Consider the following 6,509-nt stretch of genomic DNA (forward strand, 5'->3'; position numbering starts at 1 on the left):
GGCCGACAGACAATATGGCTGCCAGACCCCACTGAGACCTTGACCTTCACCTTGAGGTCCCAGATGAGACTCTTTCCAGGGCTGAGGGGAGGCCTCAGATATTCCAAACAGGCCTCACCGTCGGCCCCCACCATCGACGGGGTAACCAATAACAGCTGGGCCCCTCCCCTTAGGATTAGCAAGGGGAGGAATAAGTAAGAGTTTAAAAGGTGGCCACACGCCAGAGCTCACTCTCTCTTCCAGAGCTCACTCTCTCTTCCTCGAGGAGCCCTCGGTATGTATCTCTGTTCTTCTCTCCCATTTCTCGGCAAACTCTGTTCTTTCCCCCCATTTCCCAATAAATTCTTTTTACTGGCCTAACTAAACTGGCGTGTGCTTAAATTCTTTTATGCGACACAACCACAAACCTAGAGGAATCCCACGCTTCCCCAGCTTCACGTCCAGACCTGGCGTTGCCCGTGGCATTTGCCAAAGCAGGAGCTCAGACGGCTGTTAGCTAAACTGAGCTGAGTAAAGACCCCTGGTTTTTGTTCACGTGGAGGAAATTGCAGAGGGACAGGGACTGACTCCATGAATTAACCAGCCCCACCTTTGAATGTCTTCTACTGCCTGGCATTTTGGATCCAGTGAGTCTGTGTGGTGCCCCTTGAAACCCTCAGGCTCATCCCGAGGAGAAAGGCGCATACGTAGTAAGTCAGACTGGGGGGAGCAAGGACTCTTGACCCAGCAGAAAAGTTCCCCTGCAACTCCTACTCCAGACTTGCTGTTTCCTTTTCCTTTACCCCTTTATGTTGGTTTTCTATAAAAGCAGAAAGCGGTCCTCTTCTTCAAGCTAGATGACCTGCTGTAGACCGGACCCAGCCTTCGTTACCAGGACAGGGTGTCCTCTGCCTCACTTACGCTCTGCAGATTCTGCATCCACAAAGTGAGAGCTTTGGAATCCACGGCTTCTGAAAATGCTTCCAGCTCAGACGACATCCCAGGGTTCAAGGCTTCCATGGTTTTTAAACTTCCTGGTGACCGTCTTGGGTGCAGGTGAAGCAGGCTAGTAAGATGGGGAATCAATAGATGGATCTGGAACCTGGCAGAGTCCACGTGGGCATCAATAACCCCCACAATGGCTGCTGGAGGACCCCCACCCCCAAGATTCTGCTATTCAGAACAAAGACTTCTTCTGGAAGCCAGGAGAAGCCTTGGATATTCCCCAAGGACTTTATCACTGGGCTCTCGTGGGGAATTGATGGGTGGGGTAATCAATCAGAACAGCAAACAGCTGGAACGCCTCCCTGTCATTAGCAAAGGGGTGGGATAATTGACAGTTTAAAAAGGCAGGCACAGAGCCTAAGTGCCCACGCCCTCCGCTCTCTTGCCTCTGGACCCGCTCCTGCTCTCTGAGCGTCACTCTTGCCATTTTTCCTCTGCCACGTGGCCACGCAAGAAAACCTGGGCTTTTATAACCTATACCTGGGGAACCGTAGCTTGTAAATCAGCCTGCTTTATCCCTTTTCACCCCCTTCCTCTCCACCTGGGACCCCTGCTCTGTTATTTTCTCCCATGCCTCTTCCCTCCCTACCTGAATAAATTACCGGCCTAACTCACCCACCTGTGCTCTTGAAATTCATTTCTGCAGCACAGCCAAGAACCTAAATAAAATCCGGTAACACAGGTGTTGACACCAAGAATCAGGAGTCCAGAACTTTCCGAATGGCCTAGTTTCCATCCCTATTAAAATGTCTGCTTGCTCAGAACCTGGTGTCTTTGAAGACTCTCGGCGGGCTCTTATTAACGGGGTGAAAGCCAAGTAACTATTGTCAAGTATTGTCACAACATCCCAACAGTTCATTGACTATTTTAATCAATGCAGAGAATAACAACCAGCCAACCATTTTCTTTATTCCTATATGAAAGCCAGCTGACCCACTCTAAACTGCACATATTGAAGGAGATGTCCACCCAGCCGAGCCATCAAGCCTAACCTGAGGGACAGATGAAAACTCCACCTCGATATTCAGCAACGGCATAAGGATTTCTCGTCCCCAAACAAACCAGAGCTATCTAACAACTCTAGCTTCCTTTTGAACATAGATTTGAATCAATATACAACAAACAGAATTCCATCTCCTTGCATCTACACCTTGCTCATAAATGATGCAAAACAGCAAAATCAAAAAGCTACAAACCCTCCCCAGACAACAACAATCTTTCAAGCTGCATTTTAAAAGAATGCATGGAATGTCGCCAACCCTCTCCACCAAAAATAAAACACTCCACTTCCCTCAGCCGATTCAATTATCTCCCTTAAAAAGGGCTTCTTTTTTTTTTTTTCAATTTCTTTTTTTTAACACCTCCCAGCAGGCAGCAGATTCAGGGAGTTGGTGTGGATTCATCAGCATAATCAAGCAAGTGGGGCCCAACGTGTGCAAGAAAACCCGGACTGGCTCGCCCGGGAGCGGCAGCGTCTTAGCCCCAACAATGTTCAGAATTTTCAGAAATAGATATTCCCATTCTAGTGCCATCTGGAATATTTTCCACGATGGAAAGCACGTTCAAACAAATCTTCCTGATTCTCTAATTGTGAAGCTATGTGGGTGACCAAGACTTTGTCTTTGACATCATAAATTGCTCTGGGTTGGAAATCTTTAAAATTCACGGGCTTGAAAACAAAAATAGGAGGGTGGTGACGGCGGCCCAACCCCGTGAATGTGATTCATACCTCTGAGTTGGATACTTGAAACTGGTTAAAATGGGAAATAATATGTGGTACATATGTCACCACACACAGAAAAACCTAAAACAAAACCCCTCATGGGACTGCAAAACAGTCAGCTCTAATGTAAACGAAGGACTCCAGTTAATAATATAATTATAACAATATAATAATATTGGCTCTTCAGTTGTAACAAAGGTACCACCCTAATGCAAAGTGTTAATAACAGGGAAACTGTGTGGGCGGTGGTGATATTTGGGAACTCTGTACTTTCTGCCTGATTTTTGGGTAAACCTGCTACTGCTTGAATAAAAATAAAAAGAAAGGAAAACAGAAATGCCCCCTAATTTTTAAAATCCCTCTTTTTTTCCCCTATAAAAGAATGCATGCTTCTTCTAGATAAATGAGAAAATACCCCAAACGAAGCAAAACAAAATAACAAAAGAAGAGAAAAAACATCCAGTCTCACGCAAAGATAACCACTAGCTGGTCTTCCGAGGTTTTCCTGATTTCCTTCCAGTCTCTGTGACTATAGGAACAGGAATAGGGGTTCCCACTGCCTGCTTGCTCTTCACCTGAACCCATTGGGGCCCCGCCTGGCACGGTCCTGTCGCCTGCAGCCCTTGGCTGGAATGCCGGGTGCTGCCGCGCTGAACGTCCGCTCTTTCCCTTCCCGTCGTCCTGACCTCGTGCCCACACTGGCGTCTGAGCTCGGGCCTTCCGGGCCACCCGGCAGACACAGCAGCGGAGAAGGAGCCCGTTTTCAAGGAGGCCCGGAGATGTCGCCCACACCTCGTGCCACCTGCTCTTGTGCGACTCCTCCCGGGGGCAAGCAAGTCCCCCCTTCTCCTGCCAAGGGATTTGTCTATTTCTGACTTGTGAAGATCCAGGCCCAAGGTGTTGGCACCTGGTGCCCGCGGCCCTCTGCCTCGTCCTTCAGGAGGGGGCTCCGGGGGGCCCAGTCCTTTCCCGCGGCCCGCCATCCCCCCCCCCCCGGGCGAGGCAGCGCCTTCTGGGTTCTCAGGCCCTGGCCTCCCGCCTGCAGGGGAGGTGCCTGGCGGGGCCGGGAGGGCCTGGGGAAGGTCACCTCCTGCTGCCGAGTGCCCCACGCCTTGCCCTCCGCAGGGCCAACAGAGGCACCCCACATTCCTGCACTTGTAAGGCGAGCACGGCTGGCCCCGGAGGACTGCTCTGAGTCATGGGAACGCCTGGCTCGTCACCCGGCCCGGGGATGTCTGAGCATTCATCTAAGTGGGTACCTGGCTCCCGGGGAAGGGCACACGTGCCTTTCTGGAAGAAAAGCTGTGGTTTTTGGTTATTACCACCTGGGTGCACCAGAAGCAGGGAAAAGGCCTGTTTCTAACACAAGCTGGTGGTTAAAAAAAACAGCCACCCCTCCCTCCCGCGCTTCAATAATGAATCTGACGAGAAGGTCAGCGGGAGCCACGCGGTTCAGGTCCAGCCTGTCCGGGCGGATGTTGAGCTCCATCCTAAATAGCTCTGGGCACAAACAGGTGGGGCAATGGTGGGACCCCGGAAATCACCTGGCTTAGGTCCCAGCAGCCTGGGCTTCCTGCCCGGCTTGAGGCCCCAAAAAAGAAGCCATAGCAGGGACAGACAGCTTCGATTTATTTGGGTCATTTTTGACCCCAGAATCTTGACCATTGCGTTCTAGGGGAGCAACTTGCTCACTCATCTTTGGGGTCACACGAAGTATTCCCTAGGCATTCTGGGGTGGATGGAACCTGCTCCCGCTTAGGAAAGCTCTCTAGAGATGCTGGGGATATGGGTTGCCCAAGTTCAGCTTCCCCCCTTCAACCTCGTTCCTTTTTCCTGGGCTCCTCGGGTCGGATGGGAATGAATCGATGGCAGGAGCAGGTAGAGGGACCCAGGTGGGCCTTGCTGGAGCAGCCTTAGGCACCCAGCGTCCGGTTAGTGTCAGAGGATGGGGCTGCACCTGCTGGTTGGTCCAGGTGAGCCACAGCCCCCGCCCCCCACCAGCCCCACCTGGCCCACGTGCCAGCCCCACCTTGGGGAAGCTCCCACCTGCACAGGTCCACCTGTCTGGCCTGCCCCAGCTGGCCTGGCAGGAACCGATGCAGGAGCTGACGCCTGAACCACCAGCCTCTGTTTTATGGGCTGGGCAGGTCACAGATATTAAAATATAAGTGTTCATCCCAAGGGGAGATTCTGGCTTTCTCAAATGACAAGTGTTCATTGAGCAACTATTACTTTCGGGGTGGTAGCTGTTTCCCCACACATGCCACTCCCTACCCCCACCAGAAGGCAGTGCCTTAAATAGGGTCTTTCTCCTGAGGGGCTCGCGTGCGGCAATTTGGCCCACAACTCATATTCCCAAGAGGCCTTAAAATGTAGACTTTGGACATGACTCTATTTTGATTTTTTTTGCCTTTTATTTATTTATTTATTTTTGTCTTTATTTGTTTTTTTAATGTTACATTAAAAAAATATGAGGTCCCCATATACCCCCCACCTCCCTCCCCCCACCCCTCCCTCCATAACAACAATCTCCTCCATCATCATGAGACACTCATTGCATTTGGTGTCTATTTTGACTTTGAGATCAAAGAATCTGGAGTCAGGCTACCTGAGTGAATCCTACCTCTGCCACTGGTCTAGCTGTGCCACCCTGGCCGATGTCCTCAACCTCTCTGTTTCTCAGTTTCCTCCTCCGTTAAAGGTCATGTACGGTATGATTTCATTGATATGAAATGTCCATAATAGGCAAATCCAGAGAGACTGAGCAGATTAGTGGGTGCCAGGAGCTGGGAGGAGAAGGGGATGGGGAGTGACTGCACATGGGCATGGGGTTTCCTTTTGGGGTGATGGAAATGGTCAAACATTAAATAATGGGGATGGCTGCACCGACTCTGTGCCTGTACTGACAATGAACTGTGTACTTTAAAAGGATGGATTTTATGATTCGTGAATTATATCCCAACCAAGCTGTTAGAGAAAAATGGAAACGTACTGAAAAAGCATCCCTTCCTCATGATTTGGCTACCACTCACTGTTATCTGTGCTCCTGAGGTTACTCACATCTATGTTATCTGTATGGTGTAAATAGCATACAATAGTCTACCACTCTGCAGCTCCACATCACATCTGTAGCTTGAGACAAGCCGTGGTGTATTTGCACCATGGAGACTGGGCAACGTTAGTTAGGGTTTCCCCCACCCCCGTGCCCAGGGCTGGCTGGATGGTCACTTGCCAGCACAGCCCCGGCTGCCACAGCCTGCCCTCCCCCGGGCTCTGCGTCTACACCTTGCCTGGAATCCCTTTCGGGGTTGTCTTCCTTGACTCCAGCCTTAGGTGAATAAGGAGACCGAGCAGGTTGCAAGTCTTTCGACTCTCCCCATTCTCCGCCGCCCAAAGGTCACACGCCCCATCCAGGCTGACGGCAGACTGTATCAGCCTGGTCACGCGCCGGCGCTGCTTCTGAAATGCTTGGGCCAAGTCCTCACCTTTTGCTGCCTTCTAGCTCCTCTGCCTACAACCTTCTGACTCAGGGACAGCTCACCAAGGGCACTGGCCTTTCAGCGCCCTGAGTCACCCCCCTTTTTCAGAGGCATCCAATATGGTAAAAATAAATAAATAGAAATACAAAGTACTGAAGCAAGGTTTAAGTCGAACAAATCAACACTTAAAAAAAAAAAAAAAGATCTACCCACCCAGGATTCTTTATTCAAGAAGAAAGTGATGAGTGGTGTGAGGATTAAAATCAAGGGCATAACTGAATGTCACCTTCCCTCCCACCGGTTTCCCCCAAATCCCCCTGCCC

The sequence above is a fragment of the Dasypus novemcinctus genome, chromosome 23 (assembly GCF_030445035.2).
Source record: "Dasypus novemcinctus isolate mDasNov1 chromosome 23, mDasNov1.1.hap2, whole genome shotgun sequence".
In the NCBI taxonomy this organism is placed as follows: Eukaryota; Metazoa; Chordata; class Mammalia; order Cingulata; family Dasypodidae; genus Dasypus; species Dasypus novemcinctus.